The sequence below is a fragment of the Loxodonta africana genome, chromosome 8 (assembly GCF_030014295.1).
Source record: "Loxodonta africana isolate mLoxAfr1 chromosome 8, mLoxAfr1.hap2, whole genome shotgun sequence".
Classification (NCBI taxonomy): Eukaryota; Metazoa; Chordata; class Mammalia; order Proboscidea; family Elephantidae; genus Loxodonta; species Loxodonta africana.
In genome coordinates, this window is record NC_087349.1 from 58,081,597 (window position 1) to 58,103,877 (window position 22,281).

The 22,281-nt window shown below is 39.4% G+C and overlaps 1 long non-coding RNA gene across 1 annotated transcript in view; it reads left to right on the forward strand.

Annotated features, from left to right (window-relative positions):
- The window catches only part of LOC135232236 (uncharacterized), a 62,667-nt gene extending 48,943 nt beyond the window's left edge, over positions 1 to 13,724 (forward strand). The window contains exon 4 of the long non-coding RNA XR_010322678.1: positions 12,743 to 13,724. This is a non-coding gene — a long non-coding RNA (uncharacterized LOC135232236). The remainder of the gene's footprint in view (positions 1 to 12,742) is intronic.
- The last annotated feature ends 8,557 nt before the right edge of the window (positions 13,725 to 22,281 follow it).

Here is a 22,281-nt window from a genome sequence, read left to right on the forward strand (position 1 = left end):
ATAATACCATTTATGAATATATTTGCCAACGACTTGTTCCTTAATCATTGATGTGTTATAGTGATGCCGTGTGACACTGTCTAAAACTAGACTAGTTTATAGTTCATTTCCTTCTGTGTGAAGAGGAAAGGTATCTGTGAACATTGAGTAGTGTTTATTGAACAAGTTGATTTTTAGTTCATATTCTCAATAAGGCATTTCTAATTGGTAGACAGCTGCTTAATGAGGGCCCAAAGAGTGGCTATACTATTCTTTTATCCAAGAAACAGTTAAGTACTATTGAATATCACTTTTTAGGCATTTTACCATCTTCTGAGATAGGAAAAAAAGTAGTTAGAATTAGAAATGGACTAACTGAAGCTATTTGCCTAAGATGGTTTGAATCACTTTGAAAGGTAAGTGTGTGGTGTTTGTATCGTATATGGACAGGGTCTTGTTAGCACCCCTCAGGTTTTATTATTTCTGGGTGCTCAAGAAGACTCCCAGCTGCCAGTATCTGCATCACTGTGCCTGAGAAATGTTCTGGAACCACTCTGCCTGTGCCAGTACAGCCAGCTAGAATTGCTAGAGAATTAACAATATTGACTGCAACCCTCCAAAGACTGATGAAAACTGGTATATAAATGCTCCAGGGTGGGATGGGTTAATTATGAGGTATGGATTAATTCAGTGTTTCCCTGATGGATTAAATTCTAGTCACCCATTATGGCGGGTGTTCGTGGTAAATTATAACATGACCACAGATTCTCCTCCTCCCTGGCATATGACACTACAGATCTCTCATCAAAATGTGGAGTCTATTTCCCCAACTTGTGAATCTGGGTTGGCCAGAGGATTTGATTAGTGGAAGATTAGCAAATATGATTCAGTCAGAGGCTTGAAAAGCAGTTGGATATTGGGGCTTGCTCTCACTGATTTTTGGAACCCTGAGGCTGCCACTTAAAGAAACCCCGAGCTAACCTGTTGGAGTATGAGAAACAACTTAGAGATGAGCTGTCCCAGCTAAATCTCCTAGAGTAACAAGCATGCTGACAATTACACATATGGTCTGGACACTGAAGACCGTCTAGCCCTAGCAGAGCTGCTAGCTAAATGTAGGTATTAGCTGACCCAGCCTAGACAAGAAGAACCAACCACCCAGGTGACTACAGAAGTGTGAGAAGTTGTGCATGTTTGTTTGTTTGTTAGCCACAAAGAATCTGAGTGGTTTGTTGTTGTTGTTCGGTGCCAGCAAGTTGGTTCCAATTCATAGTGACCCTATGTGCAACAGAATGAAACACTGGTACTGCACCACCCTCATAATCGTTGTTATGCTTGAGCCCACTGTTGTAGCCACTGTGTCAATCCATCTCATTGACAGTCTTCATCTTTTTGCTGACCCTCCACTTTACCAAATACGACATCCTTCTCCAGGGACTGGCCCCTTCTAATAACATGTCCAAAGTATGTGAGATGAAGTCTCAGCATCCTTGCTTCTAATGAGCATTCTGGCTGTACTTCTTCCAAGAAGGATTTGTTTGTTCTTTGTTGCAAAAACCGACACACTTGCCTAACCACTTACTCTCTATTGGCTGCCTTCTCTTCCTTGCAACTCTTTCCTACTCCCTTACTGGAGTTTTCTGAACCTCCTAAATAAATAATTTTCACTTGAATCCTTGCCTCAGGACCTACTTCTTGGGGGAACCCAAAGTAAAACACTGTTTTATTAAATTTTATACGTGTTGAATTCTTTTTCCTTGGGAATCCTCAGGATCGTGAGGTGTTAAGAGGCACTGAATGAGAAATAGAGCAAAAACAACGATTGTGTGCCCATTTGAGCACCTATGCAGTGCTCAACATTGATAAGCTCACAGGAGTGTTCTCTCCGTGGCTGACATACTCTCTGATTCCCTTAAGTCAGAATGTAGCGCATACCTTTGTTCTTCCCCAGTACAGCAGTAAGATTCTCTTCATAAACTGTCAGGTCTGGGAATATCTGTCCTCCTGGGCTTGAATGGAGTGCAGACTTGATCACATTCCTCTTTGAAATCAATGAGGAAAAGGTGTGTATTTCTATGAAACTTTACTCTGATTTCTTTCTTCTTTAATCAAAATACTGGTCAGTGTGATTTGAATGAAAAAGAGTCATTCATAAGCTTAGCAGTGTCTTTTTGAATCAAAGAAACTCAATTTCCTTTGATTTTCCCTAGATAACAAAAATAGACAACTTAGGTTCTATTTTAAGTAGATGTTCAGAGAACAGAATATTTATCAGATGAAACCATCAAAAAATATTAGCTGTTTTTGATATCATAGCAATAAGGTGGGAGTGTGTTTTTCGCATGTGCGTGTGTGTGTGTGTGTTGGAGAGAGCAGGCAAGCTCAGGACAGGGAGAAATTAAAGGAAATTACATTTGTAAGATGAATATATTCATAACCTTGCAGATATAATGATTTTATAAACCCTTTAATACAAATAAATTTTGTATTTGGTTCTATGGGTCAAAAATTTCTAAATGTTGTTTTCTTTTTACAAACTATGTGGTATTTATATGAATCTTGTAATGTATATCTCTCACATACTTAGCACCACATATAAAAAATCACTATAGTGATTAATAGTATAAATGCTTTTAAAAACTTACTCTGTTTAAGCCACCTCACAAAGAGCACTGGTTACCAAAAGTATAGTGTTCTATTCTTGATTATTCTAGCAGCAAAAAAAAAAAAAAAAAATTTTTTTAATCTTTCTCTAGGGACGTTTTACATTTGCTTGACATACGACTTTGGGACTGTTAATATTACTTTGGCTTCCCATTGTAGCACTCTGACACTGCTTCATTGTAAGAGTGGTTGTTATTTATTATCGTTTCAAGGTAGTAAGATAGGACTATATTTCTAAGAAGTATCCCACAAATTATTCTTTGTCATTGCAGTGAACAGCAACTTTTCTTCTCAATTTTCTACACGTAAATTTTCTTTATCGTATGGTTTAAAAATATATAGCACATTTTTATTAAAAAGGAAATATGCATTTATTATAATTGATTTCGGAATAAAGTCTCAAAGGCAATAAATAAAAAAAAAATGTATAATTCAAATACTCAGAGGCAGCCACTAGTAACATTTGATGTATTTTCTTTCAAATTTTTTTGTTTGAGTTAAAGTATGCACTTATTTTCTAACAAAATTAGCACTATACCATATTTAAAAAAATACATTTTTAAACTTAAAACTATAATTGTTTTTCAAAACTTTTAAATATCTTATTAAGCATTATGTTAATAACGTCATAGAATCTCCCTGCAGGGATGTTCATCACTTGTTTTACTAAGCCCTTATTGTTTTTTTTTTTTTTTGTTAGACATTTATGTCATTTTCAAATTTTCACAATTATACACAATGTCAACATCTTTGTAACTGAATCTCTTTGCATATCTATGATTATTGTCTTAGTGTAAATTCCCAGAAATTAAATAGATCAGATTGAGGCTTTTGATACGTCTTCCTCCCAAAGAGATCATACCTATTCTCACTCTGTAAGGCATTATTCTTATATTTTTATTACTGTTTCCAACTAGTATGTTTCTTCAGCTATTCAGTAAAGTAAGGATGGAACCGTGTATCTATATGTATATTCATGGAAGAAAGTAACAGAAAGACACATTTTATCATGTATTTACCTGCATATCTTTATAAAAGAAAACCTGTGTTTAGCAGTGAGTGGAGTCCATCTTCCTCATCCAAGCCTCTTGTAGCCTCACCTGATCCTCTACCCACGTACCAGTGGGGTTTCGTAAGAGTGGCAGGAACAGGGCCTGCTGGTATGTGGCACGAATGCCTCAGGGTGTGCTGTACCCCAGCCATATTTGCATAGAGATCACATTGAAATTCAATTCACAATTGCTGTGTAAACAGAATGGCAGGTATACTACTGCTTTGACCCATTCTGCTTCAGACAAATGGGCTTTTAAAAAGGTTAGAAAGCTCTCAAACAAAACTCATTTTGTGACACATAAAATTTAATATATAGGAACTTGATTTTTCTTTTGAACCTAAGAGAAATTATACTGCAGGTAAAGTGGGACTGTGGAATAAGACCAGGTTGATGACACACTTTTGTGTGTGTATGTGTGCCAGGCTTCAAAGCTAGAAGGGAATGTGCCTGGTTAATGTACATAGCGTTATTGGTAAAACCATTAAAGAAAGCCAACTTTCTCTTCAACAGTTTGTGACTACTCTTGGCCAATCACTGATATGCTTTGTTTAAGCACTTTGATGGAGTCAGACCCCAGAAGCAGGGGTTTCTGGGTAATAGCCATGTCTCTGCTTTCTTTTTTATGGATAGTTGATATCCTAAGCATTTTCATCATAAGCCCCTTGATGGCAAGTACCAATTTTACCCCATTTTATATCTCCTTGCACAAAATAAGCAGTGGAATAATATATTCACTATTTAATTTTGCTTTAGACCCTGTTCATGATCCTGACGATCATGACCTGCAATGATCTAAAAGTGCAGCTTCTATTTTACTGGAGTGCTCTTAAAAGATTTGCTTAAATCTTGGCAGTCAGATGCAGTTTTACTGTGATGACATTTTTGCCCGCACTTAGGTGTATTTCTGTTCGAAGAACATGGAATTTGGAGTCAGGAGACTGCATTAAGTCTGGTTCCTGGGAAGCTCTGAGGTGGAGGTTTGTGAGCAGGAGGTTTTTGGGGGATTGTGAGGGGTGAGGAGAAACAAGACTACGCAGAGGGAACAATTGATGATGATACAATTGCAGTGGAAGCTCCAGTGATCCTATGGGGATATCTGGAAATAGGATGGTCCTTAAGAGTTATTCAGAATGGAGGGAAGGGTGCAGGTTTCAGTATGCTGCAGTGACCAGTTTGAGGAAAGGGTACAACCTTGGGCAAGGCAGCTCCCTTGGGCATAAGGCAAGGCTTAAGAGGGACACAGGTGTTAGCTGTCAACCATCAACCCTATGGCAACAGGGAAAATGAGTGCTTTGCTCTCCCTGTAACTATGTGACATACCTGTTTTAGGCCAGCTCAATTGACGAGGAGACAGATCCTCAGAAAGATGGAAGTAGTTTGCCTGAATTTGATAAAGAAAAGACAGAAGGAAGATTCAATCTCAAGGAGCCTGACCCCAAGTCTTTGACTTGACCAATTCCTCAGAGCTCCTCTCAGCAATAGAAATAAGATGAATAATATCAATACTAGTACTTATAAACAATGCCTAATTTAAATGATTATGATGAAGATTGAATGAAATAATATCTAAAAGACATTTGTAAATTATAAACTGCTGAAAAAAAGTGAATCAATGTTACTGTTCTCCAAAATTGGTTTTTCCATCAGGAAGACATAGGCATGGTCTAACCAATCTTGGATAAGGGAGGTTTACATGGGATACCGGAAAATCTCTCTCAGCTGACCACTAAGAGCTACAGGGCACCAGGTTTTTTCCAAGTTTCTTTAATTGACATTTGGACTCTGCTTGTTCGCTCTTTGAAAGCTTAAAAAATTCAGCTCACATATTCTGAGCTGCAGTGTTCTCTATGAGGAATGTGCTGTAGGGTAAGAAAATGAAAGAAATGTTGTCCATCAAGGACAAAATAAGACAATCAGTGACAGTGATAGGAATCCATGTACTGGAGGGAGAAGGACATTAAAAGAAAACCTGTCAGTGACACCAACAGAGCTCGGAGGCTCTGGGAGCCTGGGTCAGACTCTAAAATTGTCAAGGTGAGTCATAGCATAGATGTCGGATCAGGGTTTGAACTTCATATGCTTTGACTCTCAGGATCAACTTTTTAAAGGTGAGGAAGTCATGAAAAAGAACCAGTCTGTGCTATCTTGACTGATTAGGAAAAAAAAAAGATGTAACTCTATATGTAAGGGCTCTTTTCCTGATGGCATGTGAAGTGCTTTATATGACACACAGAAACCATAAGGCACAAAGTTGTTTTGACACACATAGTCACAGATATATTTTTTTAAAATAATTTTTATTGTGCTTTAAGTAAAAGTTTACAAATCAAGTCACTCTCTCACACAAAAACCCATATACACCTTGCTACACACTCTCAATTACTCTCCCCCTAATGAGACAGCCTGCTCTCTCCCTCCACTCACTCTTTTCTTGTCCTTTTCGCCAGCTTCTAACCCCCTCCACCCTCTCATCTCCCCTCCAGGCAGGAGATGCCAACATAGTCTCAAGTGTCCACCTGATCCAAGAAGCTCACTCCTCACCAGCATCTCTCTCCAACCCATTGTCCAGTCCAATCCAAGTCTGAAGAGTTGGCTTCGGGAATGGTTCCTGTCCTGGGGCAACAGAAGGTCTAGGGCCCATGACCACCGGGGTCCTTCCAGTTTCAGTCAGACCATTAAGTCTGGTCTTATGAGAATTTGGGGTCTGCATCCCACTGCTCTCCTGCTCCTTTAGGGGTTCTCTGTTGTGTTCCCTGTCAGGGCAGTCATCGGTTGTGGCTGGGCACCATCTAGTTCTTCTGGTCTCAGGATGATGTAGTCTCTGGTTGATGTGGTCCTTTCTGTCTCTTGGGCTCATAATCGCCTTGTGTCCTTGGTGTTCTTCATTCTCCTTTGATCCAGGTGGCTTGAGACCAATTGATGCATCCCAGATGGCTACTTGCTAGCCTTTAAGACCCCAGATGCCACTCTTCAAAGTGGGATGCAGAATGTTTTGTTAATAGATTTTATTATGCCAATTGACTTCGATGTCCCCTGAAACCATGGTCCCCAGACCCCTGCCCCTGCTACTCTGGCCTTCGAAACATTCAGTTTATTCAGGAAACTTCTTTACTTTTGGTTTAGTCCAATTGTGCTGACCTCCCCTGTATTGTGTGCTGTCTTCCCCTTCACCTAAAGGAGTTCTTATCTACTATCTAATTAGTGAATACCCCTCTCCCACCCTCCCTCCCTCCCTCCCTCCCCCCTCCCTCTTGCAACCACAAAAGAATGTTTTCTTCTCAGTTTAAACTATTTCTCAAGTTCTTATAATAGTGGTCTTATACAATATTTGTCCTTTTGCGACTGACTAATTTCACTCAGCGTAATGCCTTCCAGGTTCCTCCATGTTATGAAATGTTTCACAGATTCCTCACTGTTTTTTTATCGATGCGTAGTATTCCATTGTGTGAATATACCATAATTTATTTATCCATTCATCCATTGATGGGCACCTTGGTTGCTACCACGCTTTTGCTATTGTAAACAGTGCTGGAATAAACATGGTTGTGCATATATCTGTTTGTGTAAAGGCTCTTATTTTTCTAGGATATATTCCAAGGAGTGGGATGCTGGATCCTATGGTAGTTCTATTTCTGGCTTTTTAAGGAAGCGGACAATCGATTTCCAAAGTGGTAGTACCGTTTGACATTCCTACCAGCAGTGTAGAAGTGTTTCAATCTCTCTGCAGCCTTTCCAACATTTATTATTTTGTGTTTTTTGAATTAATGCCAGCCTTGTTGAAGTGAGATGAAATCTCATTGTAGTTTTGATCTGCGTTTCTCTAATGGCTAATGATTGTGAACATTTCCTCAGATATCTGTTAGCAACCTGAATGTCTTCTTTAGTGAAGTGTCTATTCATATCTTTTGCCCATTTTTTGATTGGGTTATTTGTCTTTTTGCAGTTGAGTTTTTGCAGTATCATGTAGATTTTAGAGATCAGGCACTGATCAGAAATGTCATAGCTAAAAACTTTTTCCCAGTCTATAGGTAGTCTTTTAACTCTTTTGGCGAGTCTTTGGATGAGCATAAGTGATTTTTAGGAGCTCCCAGTTATCTAGTTTTTCTTCTACATTCTTTATAATGTTTTCTATACTGTTTATGCCATGTATTAGGGCTCCTAATGTTGTCCCTATTTTTTCCTCCACGATCTTTGTCGTTTTAGATTTTATATTTAGGTCTTTGGTCCATTTTGAGTTAGTTTTTGTGCATGGAGTGAGGTACGAGTCTTGTTTGATTTTTTTTGCAGATGGATATACAGTTATGCCAGCATCATTTGTTAAAAAGTCTGTCTTTTCCCCATTTAACTGTTTTGGGGCCTTTGTCAAATATCAACTGCTAATCTGTGGATGGATTTATGTGTGGATTCTCAATTCTGTTCCATTGATCCCTGTATCTGTTGTTGTACCAGTACAGAGATATTTTAAATAGATTTGTGAATTATGATATTCATAAACCTTAATGCAAACTCGATAGCACAAGTATCTGTTTTTATTTACATTTAAGTTGAAATAAAGTGTCTCTATATTATTGTAAGAGCCCAATTTTAAACTCATCTCCTTGTTGCCTTGCTAGAGAATTGCATGTTTAGATATTCTTCTATCTGGAAAATGATCAAATGTTGCTTCTAGCATGTATTATTTGACCAAAGATATTAAACCTCTAAGTCTAAAGTTCTGAGTTTCCACATGTTTATTTTCTCTATTTGGCTTCATTTAGAAATTCCAGATTCCCCAGGATAAGGAGTTCAGTAGAGGTCAATGGATTCTCATGTCAGAGGTTTGTTTACTTCTTATGTCCACTTGACCTAGATTAAAAAGTCAAGCATTTTTGGCAGGAAAAATTATTTGAAAAGGAACCACAGGGTTTTGGGGATGGTTAAAACGAATCTGGGTGAAAATTCTATCTAGATAATTGTAGAGGAATTGAATAAATTCAAAATGTTTGGTTAGTTTGTTTAATCACAGTTTCACTGCTTGGCTCCGTGGTGGTTTGAAACCATGTCTATTAGACCTGTGTTTCTTTTCCTTCTGTAAACTACAGTGAATGTAAATGGCTCACTCATTTAATTATGCTCTCATTGTATTTGTTGTTAGGTGTCCTCAAGTCGATTCTGACTCATAACGACCTTATGTACAACAGATCGAAACCCTGCCGCATCTTGCACCATCCTCACAATTGTTATGTTTGAGCCCACTGGTGCAGCCACGGTGTCATTCAATCTCATTGAGAGCCTCTTTTTCGTTGACCCTCTACTTTACCAAGCATGATGCCCTTTTCCAGGGACTCATCCCTCTTGGAAACATGAGAGTATATGTCCTGAGTACATGCAAGAAGACTCACCATCCTTGCTTCTAATGGGCATTCTGGCTGTACTTCTTCCAAAACAGATTTGTTTGTACTGGCAGTCCATGTCATATTCAATATTCTTCGCCAACACCATAATTCAAGCGCATCAATTCTTCTTTGGTCTTCCTCATTCATTGTCCAGCTTTCACATGCATATGATGAGGTTGAAAATACCATGGCTTGGATCAGGCATACTTTAGTCTTCAAAATGACACCTTTGCTTTTTAACACTTTAAAGAGGTGTTTTACAGCAGATTTGCCCAATGCAATGTGTCTTTTGATTTCTTGACTGCTGCTTCCATAGGTATTATTGTGGATTCAAGTAAAATGAAATCCATGACAACGTCAATCTTTTCTCTCTTTATCATGATGTTGTGTATTGGTCCAGTTGTGAGGATTTTTTTTTTCTTTATGTTGAGGCGTAATTCATACTGAAGACTGTGGTCTTTGATCTTCATCAGTGAGTGCTTCAAATCTTCACTTTCATCCAGCAAGATTGTGTCATCTGCCTATCACAGGTTGTTAATGAGTCTTCTTCTAATTCTGATGCTGTATGCTTCATATCATCCATCTTCTCTGATTATTTGCCGAGCAAACTGACTGAATAAATATGGTGAAGGGTACGACCCCAAAATACACTTTCCTGATTTTAAACCATGTTATATTCCCTTCTTATGTATGAGTGACTGCCTCTTAGTCTATGTACGGGCTCTGCATGAGCACTATTAAGTGTTCTGGAATTCCCATACTTTGCAATGTTATCCATAATTTGTTATAATCCACATAGTTGAATGCCTTTGCATAGCCAATAAAGCACAGGTAAACATCCTTTTGGTATTCTCTGCTTTCATCCAAGATCCATCTGACATCAGCAATGATATCCCTCATTCCATGTCCTTTTCGAATCCAGCTTGAATTTTTGGCAGTTCCCTGTGAAGATACTGCTTTAACCACTTTTAAATTATCTCAGTATAACTTCACTGTATGTGATATTAATGATATTGTTCGATAATTTCTACATTCTGTTGAATCACCTTTCTTTGAAATGGACACAGATATGGACCTCTTCCAGACAAATGTGGTCTGGTTGTACAGACGTGGCTGAAGTTTTGGGCATGATATGGTGTAGCACATCAAATTGTAAAACAATATAGGTATAAGCTAAAGACAATTCTGGTTGTGGATTGTAGCAGAGAAGAAAAATCAGTAACACCTTGAACATGTTATTCCCTCTTCTTGTCCCCAAGGCTATCATTATTTTCTGACTCAGAATTGTGAGCAAATGAAAGTGCTTTCTGGTGTAAAATGCAAAACGCGTTAAAATGAAGCACAGTAAAAAGTGCAATCACGTTCTCACTTTATAAAGTTTTGTAGTCTAGATATACTTAAAGTGACAAGCTTAGGAATGGGTATGATAACAGAAGCATCCTTCATATGTGTGCTCTAACCAGATTCCACATTTAGTCTGAGAAACATAAATGTAATTTCTGGTCCCTCTCAAACACCAGAGTTTCTCAGCCTCTGAACTATTGACATTTTGGGCTGGATAATTCTCTGTTGTGTAGTGCTGTTCTGTGCTTTGTAGGGTGTCTAGCAGCATCCCTAGCTAGGTGCCACTAGATGCCAGTAACATTCCCAGCCCAGGCTGTGACAACCAAAAATATTCCCTGGGAGAGGTACGTGTGGGCAAAATCGCAACTGATGGAGAACAAGTGCCCTAAAGGCTTTCCTGGGTTTTCACACTTATGTTCATTATTAAAATTTAAAAACAAAATTTATCTTTGAAAAATATTTGAAAGGTCAGTATTCTTTCCTGGGAGGCTTTGAAAAAATGGAACTGTATTATGTACCTATCTCCCTCCCTAGTAGACAGTGAGCAGAGAAAAACATCTTGTGAACTTTCTGGTGCTGTGATTTTGTGACACATTTAGAAGAGTAGGGATTACAAGGCCTTTTCGTTTTCAGGCCTGCAGAATTCAATGGCATGTTTTAAAAATTATGGTTAAATTAACTGAAGTGTAAATTATATAATTCTAGTATTGACTTCAATTAACAAAAAATGACATTTAAAGAGAAACAAGTTGCCAATAGCTTTGGGAAATCTGTAGGTATGCCTAGCTATTTATATCTAAAACCATGAGAATAAAATTATGCTTTCTCTCTGTAATATTGCAGTGGAATATCATATTTTCATTCTTTTGTCCACAGTTTTCTTATTTATAGTATCCAAGTGTGAGATTGAGAATATCATTATTGTTAATACGCTTCTGTCAACAAATCTTCATGTAGACAATTTTGTTTTTCACTTCATGTTTTTGATGAGTCTATTTATATCTCTCTGGAGTTAAATAAAAACAGATTCACAATATATATTGGCCTTAGATTTACAGTTGGCTTTAGGATTAGACTTCTACACATATTCAAGAGTATGTGTGCATTGGTTCTTGGGAGGACACCCATTTGACTTAATTTTTGTTCTCATTTACCACCACCTCCCTCACCACATCATCTGCCTAGTATAGGCATGTAGTCTGTTAAAAGGAAGAATTATCGTCAAGATCTGATGAGTTTTAACTCATCCAGTTCCAGATTATATCTTCAAATGTATTTTAGAAGAAGCCAGAGAGTCCCCAAATTACAGAAGTCCAGTCTTTTTCCTCTCTCGTCAATCTTGGGTTCAATTGTGAATGCATGGTTTGGCTTCGGATACTTCTGTGACTGCCGTGGCCTACCGGGGCCACCATTTATTCTTAACAGCTGATCACCTGCCCAGGGCTCCTGCTAAGCTGACTCACATCAAGTCTTAGCACCTTGACAAAATCCCTCTCAAGTATGTTAGGTTGTGTAGTGGTTTATCTCCTTACTCCCTCCACCCTTCTCCCCTTTTGAAGTTAAAGGCAATTCACATTTTTAAAAAATTAAAGAAAATAAAAAGGATACACAGTGAAAATCCTGCATCTTACTCTGCCATTTCCTATCCTCTCCTAGCCACAGTTAACATTACCAATTTCTTATGTGTCCTTCCAGAATTTTTAAAATTTATGTACAAGCAAATACTATCTTATTTTCTTCCCTTTCTCAGTAAGAAAGTATGCCACACACGATGTGGTACACGTTGCTTTTTTCACCTGCTTTTTTGAACAGTTTAAATAGTTGAAAATGGTGTCTTTTTTTTTTTTGAGGGTGTGATCTATATTTTTAAAAGCTCCACAATGATTCTGATGACTACTAGCCAGATCTGGGAACTGTTGGCTTGGTAGTCTCTGGTGGCAGGCATTTGGAAGAGCTGGAGAGACACAGAACGGGGCTGGTGTAGGTACTGACTGTGCTGCTTTCTGATCTTTCTCTTCTCCCAAGCAGAAGGTTGGCAGTGCCTGGGTGGTACTGGGCTGTTAACTTCAGTCTGCTCACGTGTAACCGGTGAGTCCAACAGTATATGGCCACATCACAGTGTTTATAAAGTCCTGTCTAGTCCAGTAATTCAGAAACTGTGTTTTGTAGAATATTTGTTAAACAAATACACTGAAGCAGGAAGTATTCCAGAGTCCACTGCAGTTAGGAGGCAGTCTGTACCCCTTAATTTTTGTCAGGACTTTTCTCGATAATACCTGTTGAAGATTTACACAATGATGATATATTTTTTGTTTTCTTAAATAAGGGTTCACCCAAAACTTTTACTGGAAAACTCAAGAGCATTGTCAATGAAGTAGTATAGAGATTCAGAGTGAGGACCCTGGAATCAGACCATCTGGCTTTGAAATCTATCTCCACCGCTTCTAGCTGTCCGACTCTGGCAAAGGCATTTCACCTCTCCATGCTTTAGTGTCCACATTTTTAAATTTGGAAAATGGCAATTATGAAAATGGTATAGTTTTAATTCACATTTTTCTTTTTGTGAATGAGGTTTAAATTTATGGTTCAACCTTGGATATTCCTTTTGAATTAAATTAGACTGTGCCCTTTGAATTCTCATGATTTTAGGAAATATGAAGTCATGTTTAGACTGTTTAGAAGGTAGGCCGTAAGGTAGGACTCTCCAGCTACCCTGATTGTGTCTAGATGTCAAGGTTGACAGGCAACCAGAGAATGTGTTTAAAGTGTGTTATTCTCTTAGAGTAAGCCTAATATTTATCTATGAATTGACTGAATCTTGTAACTATGAATTGACTGAATCTTGTAACTATGAATTTGTATTTTCTTCTGATAATTTATATATCCTTAGCCTACCAATTTCATTAAACTTTAAAATGCAAAATATTTTCTTTTTCCTGTGTAAGTTCTTTCAATTATGACTAAAGGTAATACTTTTTCGTTGTGGTATATGTGAAATTATCCTTCTATTTCCATGACATGAAGAACAAAGCAAAGGAGGGCTTCTCTTTTCAAAAATTGTCCTCTGGATATTAGGCTATCTGCTGAATTCTTTTCTATATTAATGGATGTATAGATGCCAATTGGTGAATGCATTCATATAGGCATTCAGCATTCAAATACTATTCATTGAGTGCCTACTTACTATGTGCCTGGTACTGTTCTAGGCACCTACCATTATCTGTGATTGCTCAGCAAAGATAGACGTTCAGGCATTAATCAAACGTACCTGTATTGTGTGCAAATAGAAGGGAATATGGAAACCCTGGTAGTGTAGTGATTGAAAGCTATGGCTGCTAACCAAAAGGTCGGCAGTTCAAATCCACCAGATGCTCCTTGGAAACTCTATGGCAAAGTTTTACTCTGTCCTATAGGGTTGCTATGAGTCAGAATTGACTAGACGGCAACGGGTTTGGTTTTATGCAACTATAGCAAGAAGCCTGGGCAGCGCAAGTGGCTTGCTATTGGCTGCTAATGGAAAGGTTGGTGGCTCAAACCCGTCAGTCATTACACAGGAGAAAGATGTGGTAGTCTGCTTCCATAAAGACTAAAAAAAAAAATGCCATCGAGTCCATTTTGACTCACAGCATTAGAAACCCCATGGGGCAGTTCTGCTCCGTCTTATGGGGTTGCTATAAGTTGGAATCCACTGGATGGCAATAGGTTTGGTTTGATTTAACTGCCTGGTGGCCGCAGTAGTTAAAGCACTCAGCTGCTAACTTGAAAGGTTGGTGGTTAGAACCAACCCATCAGCTACTCTGCAGGAGAAAGATGTAGCAATCTGCTTCCATAAAGATTACATCCTTGGAAACCCTATGGGGCAGTTCTACTCTGTCCCATAGGGTCACTATGAGTCAGAACTGACTAGACAGCAATGGGTGGGGGGACTGTTTTGATAAAGATTACAGCCAAGAAAACCCTACGGAGTAGTTCTACTCTGTAATATGTGGGCTTGCCGTGAGTTAGGGGCTGACTACCTGCTAACAAGAATATGCATCTATAGCACATATTGCATGGTCTGTCAAAAGAACAAGACTGGCAGTTGGAACACCTAGGTTCTATTCTTGGATCTGCCCTTATGTTGCTATATTGGGCAAGTCCTTTTATCTCTATGGACCTAAGCTTTCTCATCTGTGAAAAATGTAATGTTGACAGGAATAGATGATATTTACATCCCTTCTAGTTTTAACACTCTAAGATCATAATGCCCATATGCTACTTTCACAATTTAAAAAATGCCCAAGAATCCACATTTATATGCTAACAAAGATAATTGTTGCCTCTCCCTGTTGTTGATACCCCTCCAAGTATTCATAATCATAAGTTCCCCATCTTGAGTTAAAGTCTTTCTAAGTGATAAAATGTCACAAAATATAAATCTCAGCAGGAAGTTTTAACAAAGGACAGATTCTGGAAAAGCCAAAAACATCTAGAGAGTGGACATCAGAACTAGGCATTGTAGGCCTATGTTCTTTAGGTCGACTTCTTCAATATGGAAGAATCACGATCCCCTGGAATGAAAGTTCTCATAGTTCAATTCTTCATCTTGAACCAAGCCACCTGCCTATGAACCTGGCAGTGAATTTATTTTTGAAAGATTCTTGAGAACATCCCACAATTTCCTTTTATTCAGTCACCCTCATTGCTTCGTTTCTATACCTCTCTTCTGTTTACTATTACTTTCACCCCGGGGTAGCCTTCAGATTAAACAATTTCATCTCCCATGGCAGTAGGTCAAATTGCAAGCTCAATTTTAAAGTTGAGTTTTTTTTTTTATCCTATTTCAAGGTTTTTTTAATCTTAATTTTTTATCCTATTTCAATGACTTTCAATTAGATTTTAAGCAAGTCAAATAATTTCATTGGTTATATTCAATGTAAAATATTCAGACTAATGATATTAACATATCACTTGTCACTATGGGTAAATAGTAGCCTTTTATTTTCAAATTAACATGTTACAAGGGAAAGATAATGAATTTTTGGAGTCTGTTTTGAATACCAGCTTCATCATTTACCATTTGTAATTTACCAGCTTTAACATTTATCTGAGCCTCAATTTCTTATTTATCAAATGATTACACCAATAACCTTCAGATATTTGTGGAGTTAGAAATAATATATGAATATATGAAACTATCTAAACACAGTAGATACTCAATAAATGTTAGCAGTTTTGTCACTATCATTATTGTATGAGCAATTGGATGTATAAATAAAATACTGGCTAGTAATTTTTCTTCTGGATTTTTCCTATAAGGAAAGATTAGGAAATTAGCTCTTGCTGCTTTACTTTATGTCTTGTTTCTATTTGAAAACATCTAGCAACTTACATGGTGAACATCCAAAACACCTTCTTCTCACTTATTGACTATCTCGTTATCTGACATTTCACATTTACGACAATTGCAAAAATTTACAGTCAGACTATTTTACACATTAATGATGCACGTTGATGGTTAAGAGCATGTATCAAATTGACTGGGCCATGATTTCAGTGGCTTGGCAGTTATATAGTGATGTAACTCGGCAGTTATGTAATGACACAATTTGGTAGTTAAGTAATAATGTAATTTAGCAGTTATGTAATGATGTAGTCATCCTCCATTTTAGGACCTGATCTGGTCATCCTCCATTTTTGCATAACACCCATTTTCGCATAACTACCTAGTCTTTGGTACCTAAACATGTCGATAAGTATATTGGACGAATTCAAAGAGAATGAATCACTGCTCACATAATTTGGTAATTGACTTGTATTGGAGAAAATAGTGCATACCATTGTAGAAACTATGTTCTTAAAATGTCAACAGTAGAGCTCTTTAATGAGCTATCTTTCTCATGATTGCTACTCTCAACTCAATTCATTATCTTAAAAAATCAACGTCATTTCACTTAAAGCACAATAAAAAATTTTTAAAAATCAACGTCATATTTTATAATTAATACGATTGGTCCTTGTTAGAGTTAAGTATGAAGATTCATGAAGAAAGCAACTTTGTTTTTGAAAGAAGGAAAATTTTAAAATCTCAGAAGGGGGTAATCTAAATAAAATAGGGGCACAAAAATGATTTCAGAGCTCATTTAGTCTGCACTTAACTGGCAGCTGGTCTGGGACGCACGCAGCATGACTTCAGAGCAGAGCCTCTAGATGGTGTAGGAACACTGCAGTGAGGATGCAAACTGCTGGAAACCCAGAGGAGAGGTAACAGCTCAGACCCCTTGTGATTTACTAGCCTGTACGGCACTGAGTTTTAGTGAGTGTACAAGGAGCAGTGGGGATTGCAATACCAATGAACTGAAGTTATTAATTATACTCTCAACATAAATGCCTAACTCATATTTTAAGCCAGTGCATATTCTTTTTTTTTAAAACATAATTGCTTAAATATATGAGAGCAAGTAGTGATGTGTCATAGAGCAAATCAATTTTTAAAAAGAATGCATTCTTGTGAGATTGGACTGTCAGTGTTTTAGAAGCAATGACTTCATTTGTAGGTGGAGAGTCTCTCAGAAAGTGGCCTGAGAGTAGAGCGGTTCTGTTTTAGACCAGGGACTGGAACTTGGTATATTTTGGGTTTGAATTCTAGCTTCCCTACCTACCATCTGCCCTTGGACAAGGGGCATGCACTTTCTTAGCCCTGTCTGTAGTCTAGAGAACACAGCAGCACCTATTTTTAGGTGGCTGTAAAACTTAAATGAGTGAATTGAGGTAAAGTGCTTGGTGCAGAACTTGGCACATAGCTAAGTACCCCATAAATGGCAGAATTTGACTGCCACAAAAGCCTGGTGAGAACTAATACAAGTCAGTGTGGTTTACTGAAGTTGAACAACGTACATCATGAAAATGTGAGACCTCACTAATCTCTGAGGGAGTGACCAGGCATCCTAACAGCTTTTTATGCCTTCCTATTTAAATGAAAGAATGTGACTAATTCATTAATCTTCCCTGACAACATGCATGGTGGGGATGTGGGAGTGGTCACAACATTCTGACCAGCATTTAGCTCAGGGGCACATTGAACTGTGCCACTCTGACACAGCTCCTTGGTAGGAAAATCCTGGTGATGTTGTTGGGTGCTGTGGAGTTTATTCTGACTCATAGCGACCCCATGTGATGGAGTAGAAAGGCCCCCATAGGGTTTTCTAGACTGCAGTCTTTACAGAAGCAGATTGCAAGGTCTTTATCTTGAGGAAGCCGGGGTGAGTTCCAACTGTCAGCCTTTCAATTAGCAACTGAGGTCTATAACCATTGAGCCACCATGGTTCCTATTAAAAAGCAGTATAATCAATCTTAACCAACAGAGATGTTCAAAGAGGAGAGGGAAGAGGAAGTCTTTTTCCCCTGATGCTTTTGCTACCTTATGCTACCAGAGTCTGGTTAAAGTTGGTGCCCTAATGAATCACCTAGTGAAGGAATCACAAAAAAGTCATAGAATGTGATATTTTGGATAGTTTTCCTATAATGAATTGAAAGAAAATGTGTTATGATAATGTAAATGTGGGTCTCTTGGGAACAATATGGTTTGTTAAACCAGTATAATTACAACAAGGGGTGAAAGGTGAATCTCTTAAAATCCCACTGTCCTCATCTTTTTACACTTTGGCCTGATTTTTTCATCTGTGGTGAAGTTTCACCCATAAATTAGCTGAGAAAATTTCTAGGGGTCCAGTGGTGTGGGACATATTGAGATATTCCTTCTAAAGTAAAGGATAAGTTATTGCATCTGGCTCCTCCCACAACTAAAAAGGAGGCACAATGCCTAGTGGGCTCTTTGGGTTTTGGAGGCAACACATTCCTCATTTGGGTGTCCTACTCTGGCCTATTTATCAAGTGACTAGAAAAGCTCCTAGTTTTGAATGGGGCCCAGAACAAGAGAAGGCTCTGCAACAAGTTCAGGCCGCCATGCAAGCTGCTTTACCAGTTGGGCCATACGATCCAGCTGACCCAATGGTACTTGAAGTGTCAGTTGCAGAGAGAGATGCTGTCTGAAGTCTTTGGCAGACCCCTATTTGTGAATCACAGTGCAGACCCTTAGGGTTTTGGAGCAGAACCTTGCCATCCTCTGCAGATTACTACCCTCCTTTTGAAAAAACAGCTTTTGGCTTGTTACTGGGCCTTAGTAGAGACTGAACACTTAACCATGGGACACCAAGTCACTATGCGGTCAGAGCTGCCCATCATGAATTGGGTGTCGTCTGACCCACAGAGTCATAAAGCTGGACATGCACAGCAGCACTCTGTCATTAAATGGAAGTGGTTATATATGAGATTGGACCCCAGCAGGACCTGAAGGCATAAGTAAGTTGCATGAGGAAGCGGCCCAAATGCCCATGGTCTCTACTGCTGTCACATTACCTTCCATCTCCCAGTCTGCATCTTTAGCCTCATGGGGAGTTCCTTATGACCAGCTGACTGAAGAAGAGAAAACTTGTGCCTGGTTTACAGCTGGTTCTGTGTGATATGCAGGCACAAGTTGAAAGTGGACAGCGGCAGCACTACAGCCCCCTTCAGGGACCTCCCTGAAGGACAGTGGTGAAGAGAAATCTTCTCAATGGGCAGAACTTTGAGTGGTGCACCTGGTTGTTCACCTTGCTTGGAAGGAGAAATGGCCAGATGTGTGATTGTATACTGCTTCATGGGCTGTGGCCAATGGTTTGGCTGGATGGTCAGGGACTTGAAAGGAACATGATTGGAAAATTGGAAACAAGGATTTATGGGGAAGAGGTATGTGGCTAGACCTCTCTGAACGGGCCAAAGTGAAGATATTTATGTCTCATGTAAATGCTCACCAAAGGGCGACCTCAGCAGAGGAGGATTTTAACAATCAAGTGGATAGGATGATGTGTTCTGTGGAAACTAATCATCCCCTTTTCCCAGCTACTCCTGCCAACGCTCAATGGACTCATGAACGAAGTGGCCATGGTGGCAAGGAGGGAGGTAATGAATGGGCTCAGCAACGTGGACTTCCGCTCACCCAGGCTGACTTGGCTACGGCCTCTACTGAGTGCTCAATCTGCCAGCAGCAGAGACCAGCACTGTGTCCCCAATATGACACTATCCCTTGAGGTGATCAGCCAGCAACCTGGTGGCAAGTTAATTACGCTGGACCACTTTCATCATAGAAAGTGCAGTGTTTTGTTTTTACTGGAATAGACACTTATTCTGGGTATGGATTTGCCTTCTCTGCATGCAATGCTTCTGCCGTAACTACCATCCATGGACTTTTGGAATTTCTTATTCACCATCATGGTATCCGACACAGCATTGCCTCAGATCAAGGTACTCATTTCACAGCAAATGAAGTGCAGCAATGGGCCCACGCTTATACAATTCACTGGTCTTACCATGTTCCCCATCATCCTGAAGCAGCTGGCCTGATAGAAAAATAGAATGGTCTTCTAAAGACACAAATACAGTGCCAGCTAGGTGGCAATACCTTGCAGGGTTGGTGCAGTGTACTCCAGGAGGCTGTATGTATTCTAAACTGGCATCCAATACATGCTGCTGTTTCTCCCACAGCCAGGATTCATGAGTCCAGGAATCAAAGGGTGGAAATGGGAGTGGCACCATTCACTATTATCCCTAGTGACCTACTCACAAGATTCCTGTCCCTGTGACCTTATGTTCTGCATGTCTAGAGGTCTTAGATCCAAAGGGAGGAATGCTGCCACCTAGAGACACATCACTGATTCCATTGAACTGGAAGCTAAAAATTCCACCTGGCCACCTTGGGGTCCTTATACCTCTGTATCAACAGGCAAAGAAGGGAGTCACCATACTGGCTGGTGTGATTGATCTTCATTACCAAGAGGAAATCTGATTGAGATTACATAATGGAGGTAAAGAAGAGTGTGTCTGGAATACAGGAGATCCCTTAGGGCGTCTATTAGTAATACCATGCCCTGTGATTAAAATCAGTAGAAAAAGACAGCAACCGAATTCCAACATGACTACTAATGGCCCAGACCCTTTAGGAATGAAAGTGTGGGTCACACTACCACGCAAAGAACCATGACCAGCTGAGGGTAAAGATAATATGGAGTGGGTGTTGGAAGAAGGTAGTTCTAAATACCAGTTATGGCCATGGGACCAGTTGCAGAAATGAGAACTATAATTGTTTTGAGTATTTCTGCTTTGTATGTGTGCATCAAATATTTTTGCTTTCTTCACATAAAATATAAGATGTAAACAGGGCTAGTGCTGGTCATATATTTATGTTTGTTGTGTCATATTAGGTGCAAGTACGACTTTATAATTGTCTTTATTCAGAGACTATGTATGATTTAAGGAGATATGTATAGGTGCCAAGTTGACAAGGGGTGGACTGTGATGGTTACAATTGTGTGTCAACTTGGCTAGGCCATGATTCTCAGTGTTTTGGCAGTCATATAATGTTGTGATCACTTTCCTGTTGAGATTTAATATGGGATCTTCTGTGAGGAGCAAATTAGTTGAAAGGGAGTTTCCTTGGGCTTGTGGCCTACATTGAATATAAGTGGACATTCTGTCAAGGCTCAGAGGCTTTTTGCTTGTGCTGGCTCCTACAGCTGGCTCCTGCTTGTCTGACCTCCAGTTATTGGGATTTGAGCTAGCAGCTTACATGCAATCTTCCCTGCCAATCTTGAGATTCATCGATCTTTGCAGCCTGTGAGCAAGAGCCCTGCTCTGTGACCTGCTGATCTTGGGTTTGGCCACCCCTGCAGCTATGTGAATCAGGATAAGCCTCTCTCCTGACCAATGGACTTGGGAAGTTCCAGACTCTGCCACTGTGTGAGCCATTTCCTTGATATAAAACTCTCTCTCTATATATTTATATGCTTTACTGCTTTTGCTTCTCTAGAGGACTCAGCCTAAGATACATGGATATTGGAAGACAAAGAATGTAAAGCTTTAAGTACTTTTCTGAGTATATGTTAAATCTTATATCTCCACAATCTTCAAAGCCTCTATGCAAAGAGATTGATCCATTATGCGCAACTTGCCAAGTAGCACTGAGAAGGCCTTATTGGTCTGTGTAAGAATTCGGACTTCTGCTTTGCAGAGAGGAACCTGTGATACAGGCCCACAGGAACTACTGGTCCTCTCAGCAGGACAGGAGGGGAGGGAGTGGGCAGAGCACAGGCAAGATGACAATAGAGTACAGAGCGTAAATGAAAGGAAATGGAAAAAAAAAGTATCCTTCTGGTTTTCACACCAAAAACAGCAGTAGATCTAGATGCCAATATTTGATTTACACTCTATCCTCCATACCCACGTGAGTGAAAAAATGGGGAGTCCTAGGCTTTCCTTCACTGCTCTGTCTCCAAGTGACAGAGTTATCAGGTCCATCTTGGGGTGGGGGAGCCCCTAGAACATCCAGGACAAGGGCCTTTTCTGCAGGCCTTACAGATTCCGTGTGCCTGGGACAGCCACGCTTGGCTGCACATCCTGCTCCGCTCTGTACTCCACTGCTCATCTTGCCTATACTCTGCCCACTCCCTCCCTTCCTTTCCTGGTGAGAGGACCAGTAGTCCTGTGAGCCAGAATCACAGGCTCCTCTCTGCAAAGCAAAATTTGAATTCTTGCACAGACAAAAGAGGCTTTCTCAGTACTCCTTGGCAAGTTGCACATAATGGATCAATCTCTTTGTGTGTAGGCTTTGAAGATTGTAGCGATATTACGTAAGATTCAGTATATACTACTCTAAATAGTGGCTTAAATCCATCCATTCAAAATGCAGTTATTTTGTGCCTACTATTGCCAGGGACTGTGCTGGGTACTAGAGGTACAAAATAAAACAAGACATGGTCCCTGTTCTCAGATGTTGTTGGGAGAGATGGGTAA